Source organism: Gouania willdenowi, chromosome 11 (assembly GCF_900634775.1).
Source record: "Gouania willdenowi chromosome 11, fGouWil2.1, whole genome shotgun sequence".
Classification (NCBI taxonomy): domain Eukaryota; kingdom Metazoa; phylum Chordata; class Actinopteri; order Blenniiformes; family Gobiesocidae; genus Gouania; species Gouania willdenowi.
The window spans coordinates 10936907-10946739 of NC_041054.1; the positions used below are offsets into that span (position 1 = coordinate 10936907).

General features: G+C 37.5%; 1 protein-coding gene across 2 annotated transcripts in view; it reads right to left on the reverse strand.

Annotated features, from left to right (window-relative positions):
- The window catches only part of dtnbp1b (dystrobrevin binding protein 1b), an 82980-nt gene that overhangs the window by 49250 nt on the left and 23897 nt on the right, over positions 1–9833 (reverse strand). The window contains exon 4 of one of the 2 annotated variants that reach the window (XM_028460944.1): positions 2634–2714. The exons of the other annotated variant lie outside the window; for it this stretch is intronic. The gene's annotated coding sequence lies outside the window, so the exon portion shown is untranslated. The remainder of the gene's footprint in view (positions 1–2633; positions 2715–9833) is intronic. 2 annotated transcript variants of the gene reach the window in all.

The window sequence follows — 9833 nt, forward strand, 5'->3', positions numbered from 1 at the left end:
AAAGAAGTAAAGTCATTCGTTACATTCCTATACCCAACCGTTACTGAGTGAATTATTATTTTTTGTTTTAAAATGATCAACGTACACTGTGAAACTACAAAAAAATGAAATGACTTGACAACAATCAAATACATCACATCATAGCCAGATTAAACGTAAAGCACTGTGCCAAAACAGCATTGAGTGCTGGTTATTTTCTGAGAATTGATTTTATTTTGAATTGAATTCATTTGTGTTTTTTGTTCAATTGTGCAGGATTTCATCTTGTCCTTTTTAAGTTCATACGTGACATTTACTGTGGCAAAATTAATTATCAAAAATAAACATGGAGGGGGTGAAAGTAACTAGTAACTTTTACTTTGAGTACTATTTAATTGAGCTACTTTCTACTTGTACTTGAGTATTTTATGTATGACTTACTTGTACTTGAGTACAATTTTAATCAATTAACAGTACTTCTACTTGAGTAGGATATATCAGTGCTCTTTACACCTCTTGCAAATATTGAATGAAAATGAAAACATTATGTTTCCCAACATGGTTTTTTGAACAGACTATATAATACTAATTCTATGCGTGCAGGAGGAAGTAGGTATAGAAATTGGACAGATGGATGGATGCATGCATGACAGTGGCTTTTAGTACCAAGTAGTTGAATGGCTTTTCTATGATAAGCCCCCTTTCAGCAATTTCTGCTCTTTAACGCAAACCCACTTCCCTCTCAGGATACACGTACACTGGTACAAATCAGCAGGTGTACCTCAGAAAACATCCCATCCCCAAATTACCCATTCCCTGCATGATTAGTAATTAAGGTAGAAAATTATTAGTCTGACTGAAGCAGAAGCAGGAATGATGATAAGAGGAGGGAAACTTTGACAATGAGTGACTCACTCGGTAGAAAATGAGTTTTACCAGAGCCTTCAGGCCTAGACTGTGGCTGTCTGTAGAGATAAACCCCTCCGCCAGTGCATTCGGAGATTCACTTTCTTATAAGCATCATAAAAACTCTTGCATTGGTTTTTTTTTAATCAAGTCAGCATGTTCAAATCTGGCTCACAGTGTTCATTCTCACCTTCTGTAACAAACCAAAGACAAGAGCCTGCTGACCAGAATTACATTAGATTCATTGGATTCAAAAATGAAGCTCAAATTTGCCACTTTCTGCCTTTGTCAATGTCAACCTTAAACTGCACTGCGAGCAGCACAGGTGAAAGTAACAGATTACAAGTACTCACGTTACTGTAATTAAGTTGCTTTTATGGGGACGTAGTTTTCTAAATCAGTCTTTTTGCTTGTACTTAAGTATATTTTAAAAGAAGTAAAGTAATTTGTGACATTTCTACACAAAACAGTTACTGATAAAATTATTTTTTCTTTTAAAATGATCAACGGACATTGTGAAACTACAAAAGATGAAATGACCAGACAACAATCAAATGCATCACATCAAAGCCAACCAACCAGATTAAACATAAAGTTCCAATTGTGCAAGAATTTGTCTCTTCCTTTTTAAGTTTCTACATGACATGTTTACTGTATGCAAGGGAACCGTGGCAAGATTTATTACTAAAAAATAAACGTGGGGGGTGAAAGTAACTAGTAACTTTTACTTTGAGTACTATTAAATTGAGCTGCTTTTTACTTGTACCTGAGTATTTCATGTATGATTTACTTGTACTTCAGTACAATTTCAATCAAGCAACAGTACTTCTTCTTGAGTAACGTATATTAGTACTCTCTACACTTCTGGCGAACAGTATACAGCACAGCACAGCATGGTGGTGACAGCTAATATGTATAATCCTGTTGTGCAGAGAATTATTCATGTTATCAGCAGTGTTTGCGCTGATTCTATGTCTGTGTACCCCTTGTGTGTGCGTGTGTGTGTGTTGGTAAGTAGCAATGTGGTGACTGTAAACTCCAGGAAAAATGGCACCAAAACCATGCTGAAAAGTCGAAGCCCATTTAACAAAAAACCCAAACGGGAAGCATTAATATGCATGTTTCAGTTATTTTACCACTTAAAAAGAAGATTCCTGTCTTTGCAGCTATAATCTTAGTTCCATTATCATGTATGAAGCAGTTATGACATGTGTCACTTTCTTGTTATCCTTTGATTGCCTTTGATTGTCTCTGTTTCCTGTAATTTCCTGTAACAGAGGAATAAAACAGGATTACAGCTTTTGCCACATAATGTTTAGAGTAAAGAGGACTGTTGTTTAAAAAGGAAATCCTGAATGACAGCAACTCATCACTATGTTATTAACTGCGATTGTTCCCGTCAACCTTGTCATGACCTCCTTTAATCTACAACAGAGACCGGCAACTTTAATCACATTGAGGGCCACAGATATGTGATTATCTGATCTGAGGGTCACATTACAGCATTATGACCATTAATACAGGAGAGAACAGAGGTCTTTGTCTATTATTGATGTTGTTTTATGTGTTTTTGGAGTGATTCAGTGTATTTTTTCTGCATGCGGCCTGTCTAATTTTTTTAGGCATGCAGTTTATGCTAAGTCCCCCTTTTCCAGCAAACGGTTTAGTGATGCACACTTCATCATTTGCTGTGTTTGTGAAGAAGACAGCAGATGAAATGAAACAGTTTCTGTTTGCTGGGTTATTACCGTATTCGTCCCCATCTGGTCTTTATCTGCTTCTGACTCGAGGACTTCCACATGATTCAACACTGCAGGCTTTCTCTTGTCCTTGTGAGAAAGATCGGGCATTACACAATTCAATCCAGAAATAGCCCTCCTCTCTCAGAATTCTTATGTACTTTTATATAATCCAACATATTATTAATCTTAGCTTTGTGAGACATTAAATTTAATCAGTGCTTGCTGTTAGTGCTTTGTGTGCTTAGAAATCTGTTTTTTTTTTATATATATATATTTTTTAATCTCTGTCTGTACTGTGCCTATAAATAAAGCTATTTCATTTTTTAATATAACTTGTCTCTGATGATGTACGTTTAGTTTTTACCCATTTACTAGTTTGGGATTGTTTTTATGGTTTGTTAATAGGTCATGCTTAATTAACCCTAATAACTGAAGTTTAAATCATTTTTGTGCAATAATCTTGTATAGCAAAAACCAAATCCAACATATGCCACTATTACAACATTCAAGCCCGCTATGTGGAAAGTGCAGAAGTGAAATAACATACTATGTTATAATATTTTTGAATTATAATTACATAATCTAACAATCAATCCTCTGGGTCTCTCCAGAGCAAATATAATACCAAACCACGGGTATTGAAAATATTTAAATGAACAAAAATGAAAAATCTCTGTGATCTGGGTTGTGGGATGTATATCAATGTTGATCTTAAACTACTTTAAAAAATTCTGATGAGTTAAGTTGGCTGACGACTCTTAGATAAGGGAAAGCATGTCGTACTATAAAGCAAACTCTGCCCCTTCAGGCTAATGAAATTTCTGGGCTAAGATGAAAGAAGAATAATGCAAACAGTTAGAAGAGATTAGTCATGGCCATTCTGCTCTCAGCAGCAATGTCCACTAACGCACAGAGGACTAAAATTAACAGCTGATGCATCATCCCAAACTACTGTTTAGGAAAGACAAATGAACGTTGTATTCATGTTGTTTGGTCTGCCTGTGCACAAAAGCTCTCATTGCTATACATTTCTTTCCCACAGTCAAACATGTGCAGAGCTAGGTTTACCCATCACAATCTGTTGTTTTCTACAAACACATAGGCGTGCACTGCATGCATGCACACTCCAGCAACCTCCAACATCGAGTCAAATCATCCAGAGTCAGGTGCACGTATTGCTCCGTGCGACTGTTTGCATTATTTTAGCTCAGCTGCAGCTCACAGCTGAGGCTGAGTCACAGCCACGTCTGTTTGCATCACCACACCACCTAATGCATCTAGGACACTGTCCTAGAGTTTTAACAGCTTTGAGAGCAACAATGAGATGGTTGAACACATCTTATCATGGTAAGAACTGAAACAACATAGAATTAAAACCCAGATTTCAGCTGTACAATTAAAACTGTAAAATAATTATCAAATATCTGTTCAATCATGGTATTATGTTATTAAAAATACTAAAATATGCTGCATTTGTTTAGCTTGACTAATCTTAAACAGTAGCAAAACTCATTTATACCACATTCATATTCCATGATATAATTATTTACATGAATCAATAGGTTATTGCTGTCTGCAAACTTGGAAAGCTAGTATGATTTCAGCTAGCAACACCCCCTCCTCCCCCACTTTTATGCTTTCATCTGGGCTTCGTCCAAAGCAATGCTTCCACAATCTTGAACACACATATTATATATAAATAAATCCACCATAAGCAAAACAAATAACATTCTGTTCAACAGAAATATAGAAACCTCTGAATAATTTTTCTGGCCCTTCAGTTGGATCATTTGTGCTCGATATTTTTGCGGGACGTGTCCACACAGAAGTGAGGGACAGAGGTGGGCATGGGAAAGTTGAGACGTGAAGGAATCTGATTGGTTATTTCCATTCGGACTGAATGGCAGGGATTAGTCACAGAAGATTGGAGCTTCTACAGAGGTCTGATTCTTTTTGTTCCTTTTTCAGAATACATTATGTTTTGACTACTCTCAGGACGGAAGGACCATTTTATCCAGTATAACAAAAAACAAGCAGAAGATTATTTTGTCATCTTGAAGAAAATCTTATATAGATACATATTTATCACACAACTGCTAATATGGTTGGTTCAGCACCAGCAACTAATGCCTTCAGTGATTTTTTTAAATGCAATGCATCACAAAATGGTCTTTGTATACTGTCTATATCTGTAAACTATTCACCTTCGACTGGTGCACTCTTTTTTATGTAGCGCTTTATCACAGACACTCAAAGTCGCTTCACAGAATTAAGGGATTATTCTTTCACTGTTGTAGTCACAGCTGCCTTTGGGCAAACTGACAGAAACAAGGCAGCCATAGTGCGCCATCAGCCCTTCGGACCACCAACACTCCCTCACACCCTACATTCATACTAGGCATTGTGGGTGAAGTGCCTTGCCCAAGGACACAATGACAGATACCACTGGGGTGACTGCCACCCCACTAAAATATACATTTTATTATTTTAGGTGAATATTGGTGGATGAATATTGTTTTATTGAGTATTGCTTTGAATTTAAGAGGAAAAACGAAGCTGTTGCAGCACAAAGCAGCTGTCTTCCATTTTCATGAGAACATAGTGGGTTTTTTTTTCTTTTGAACTCTGACCAGAATATAAGCAAAAGGCCAAAAAGGTGAAGAAATTACTGGCAGGCTGGAATCCTAAGACCTTAATGTTTATGAAGTCACATTTGTGCTCTGGCAAGAGGAACGTGTGTCCTCTGCTGGGATTTGCAGTCCGTCATCATGTTACATAACTATATTTGAGATCCACTCCTTGTAGCAGAGTTTACAAACATTGCTAGCATCAATGTGAAAAATGAACCGGATAAGAAGGACTTAATGTCCAGCTGCTCATCTCAATGTCCCAATTATATTTGAGGCAAACTATGTTTCCTGAAGGTCATTTTGTGGACACTTTGTCCAAAAACAGGCACATGGTAGACATAAAGACTATTTATGTGTAGGAAAGGCCACTAATTTCACAGGCTAAGTTCACAGTATATGGCAGTTATTAGGAATAGAATTGTGTAAATTGTCGAGAAAATGCAACTTCAATAACTTTAAGAAGCCACTTTCATCATCATTATTGAGTACAATGATGTGATGTTCTTACATTTCCCTTCCAACAATTCTGCCTGTTTTATGGCAGGCCAGTAAAATGCTTTGATACTGACTAAATATCTCTAATGTCTATAAAACCATAAAATGTGTGAAACATAAAATTATGACAAATTCCGACTAAATGTTGATGTAACATTATAAAATTCATACAAGGACAACAACAAGAGAAGTATTAATAAGAAGTCACGCTGATATATTCCTTGGTGTCCATATAGTCTATAATAGTGGGTATTTATTAGTTTCCATCACTCTGTTACGAAATGACCTGTATTCATTCAAAGCATAATCACAGCATAGCAAATAGAATTATATTATGTATTAAATTATATGAAACTTTGTCTGCTGTAAGTCTATTATTTGCCTGATGAGACAATCATTAACAATGATGGGTTGCCAGTTATCTGGCTTCAATGAAGGAAACTCGATCTTCACTCATGACAGAAGAGATTTCTGCTTTTGTCCAGTCATTTACACACATTAGCTTGCTAATGGAGGTAATAAATGTTCACAAACAACAAATGTAATCACTACAGATTCACATCAAGGTCAATAACTTTTTCAAATTATGCATCAAAATCCCTGTGATTGTTCCTGAGTCCAAGAGCTGTATGAATACAAGGCTCAGTCATATTGAAAACAAAGTCAAACGAGGCTAAACTGGACATTTAGTAATTCAAGGCTAATTTACGAGCATCAAAAGCTGTGTGTGTTTCATTCTTGAATTAGAATGTAACTGTTTTTCTTTGAGCATTAACGTTTGTCATTTTTTTCACCCAAGGCTCTTTCTTAATACTGACGTAGCGAGTAGCTTTAGCCCTTCACACCTAACCCTAACCCATGCTAGCTATGGTCTGTAAACAAGTAAGCCATTCTCAGGCAGCTTCCATTAAAAGTCATAGGGACATGAAAAAAAGAAACAAATATTTCTGTTAAGAAAGGTTTGGTTCATGTTACATCACAGTTTTTATTCTACCAGCTTTTTATATATGTCCACAAAAATGTGACGAAAACAAGATGGTATAGGTAGAAGCAAAAACATAGTGATCTACAAAGGCCGTAAGACTGTAAATCTCCTGATTGGTAAGAAGCAGGACTAGTAAGCTGCACTGCATACGTGCTAAAAATAGCAGTATACATGAGCCTTTTTTCAAAGTATCGCACACAAAGGTTAGCCATGTGCCACAGTGGAAATAACTCTACTGTATATAGGCACAGCATCATAATCTATAAAGAATAAAAATATGTATATATTTATATATTATTACTATATGCACAAAATAACAAGATTCTATATGCATCTATTGGGGTTTCTTTTGGTCCATGGGTAAGTAAAATGTTCACTTTTCAATACCATTCAGTAATGAAAGAGCTGAAATTCTGACACATGAATGAATAAATCCCATCATGCAAGTGCTATTTCCACAACCTTTTTGTCATTCAATTTTACATGTAGTTACTACAAAATATGAGTGGAAAAAGAACCACTAATATTACCATGAATACATTTTAATACATCAATGCATGGCACATTCTCTTTAGATTTCCATCATCTTCTTGTTAACAGGAGCCAGTCATGCAAACAATGTTCTTTTCAGAGATGAATAAAGGTGGAAAAGAACCATTACCACTCACTGTGCAGTGCTGTGCTTCTGAAAATAGCCATTCTAATTACCGTAGTCAGCTACAGTCCCATTTATATCAGGACATGTTGGTTTACAGTCTTCCCGCTTAACAAGTCAGTATTTCCTGAAATCTAGGTCATTCCGGATCAGCAGTCACGGTATATGGTTATATTAACTGATGCTTGTACCCATAAAATGAGCTTGATGAGTGCAGACTACCAAGGCCTTTCTATTAAAAGTAATCAAATCTCTCATTTCAAAGGTCAATCCAGAGTGTTTTGGCTTCTAGAGAGCCATACTCCCTCTGCAAGTTCTTTCGTTCTCTCAGACAACTTCCATTCTGCATGGTAGCGAAAATCCTCTCTCTCCCCCCCTGAATCTATCAGCTCAACCGTTAGAAACATCTCTTTCTCCAAGATCATTGAAGCCAACACAGAGCCTGTGGCCTGTCTGGCCCGTGGTAATCTGGGTGACGACTGAGATATCCCTCTTCCAGGAGGTGGACCACCTATAACTACTTTACTTCTGGCTTTCTCTTCCTCATGTTTCACCAATGGCACATCTTGATTATTGGCAAAAGATGCACTTGAAGAGCTCCCATTGGTTGATTCAGAGCTTTCAGATGATTGTGTGTCCTCTGATTGATCAACTTTCTCTTGGTAAGTCAATTTCCGGCTACTTTGTCTGTTGGTGGATAGACAAGGTGGCCATCGGAGGGACAGGCATTTCGTCACTGCTAACCATAAAGCTTGAGGCTTGAAGAAGGTTGCTCTTGATGGATTTGTGTCAAACAACACGCTCCTCTTCTCCATTCCTCTGAATTCAACTTTGAACTCACATCCCTTAGGTTCTGTAAGGTTTACTCCACTCGGTTGCCTCAGAAACTGCTCTTCTTTTTTGCCCTTAGTAGTTGACTGATGATTCTGATCCTCTTCAAGGCTAAAAGAACTGCTGAAGCTCAGACTTCTCTTCATCGCACCTTCTGCCTCCACGTCTGAAACCGAGAAAGTGTCTTCATCAGAGGAGGTTTCAGACGGCAACGTCTGATCTTCTGAATCACCTGACCATTGTTGTAGACTCTCTGCAGACCCGGAGGAGATGCTTGTCCTCTGGCTTCTGCTCATCCTTAAACAATACTCCTCTTTTTTTCTCAATTCGTCAATTGCTCCAATGCTTTTCGTCTTTTGGCCTAATGGCGACAGGCGGTAAACAAACGGATGCCATCAGAGCGACAAAAACATCAACAACCAGAGCAGCAGCAGCTCTGTTAGCGTGGCACTTTCTGACATAATCTCTGCATGGAGAGGCACAGCTTTGGCTGTGGAGTTGGGCAGTGATGATGCTGTGATGTCATGCACACACAGGCTGAAACGCACACACAGCAACAGAGTGAGCATTGACTTGCCTTAGGGAAGCAATGTCCGATCACATGATGTCTTACCTAGCCAAAAAGCGGAGATCTGGAAATAAACTTTGTTCAAGAAGGAGCCCAGATGGCAGAGAAGGAAATTATACCAAACCCTTAAAAATGGATCTAAAAAGAAAAAATTGAGCCTTCAATTCAAGAACAGCAACGAATGACTCTTTGAAGATACTGCCTGACTATTTTTTTGCTATAAATAGCTTCATGTTATAAACTTACATCCTAACCTGCCAGATATGCTTTATTTAGTAAACATATCAGAGAAATGCATTTTATCTCCCGTTGAGTAGCACAGCAGCGTACGACATGTACATGCTGGTTACACACACGAACCTCATGCCCCACATCAGCAGAAGATGTTAGGTCACTTACTATCTCACTTTCCCATTTATGGCTTTATGCTGGCTGCTCAGGCCACATGACTCTATGATCATTCTTGGTGCACTTTCTTACATCACCTCGGGGCAAAAGGACAGTAGCAAGTTCCAACTGCAGGGTGACTGACCTTATCACACAGCGAAAGACACACAGACACCATAGCTGATAAAAGCTCTTGAGTGTTACAGGCTGCAGGACTTCAGAGGACAGCAGTGAAGTAATGCACATAATAACAATACCAAGCAAGAGACTAAAAATGCTGAGAAGCAAAACGTAAATTTCATACCACGGAGAATAATAATGCCTGTCAATAACAGTGAGAAACTGAACTAATGTACAATATTACAATGCAACCTTGCGCGTTATGTTACGCAAGGCTGACACAGGGTATGTTATGTAATATTAAAGCACAAAGTTAGAATACACTTGTATTTAACATTTTTAGTGCCTTACAACTTTAAAAATTGAAGAAAAATGCCAAGTGAAGTTTAGATATAAATATAGGTATAGCCCATATTTTGTATAGTATTTGCACTAGTGTTATGATGAATGCATCATATTTTGAAGTGGAAAAACAATCATAATAAAAAGTAGATTCAAGCAAAACAAACTCAGTCAAAGTCTGAATGTGGATTGT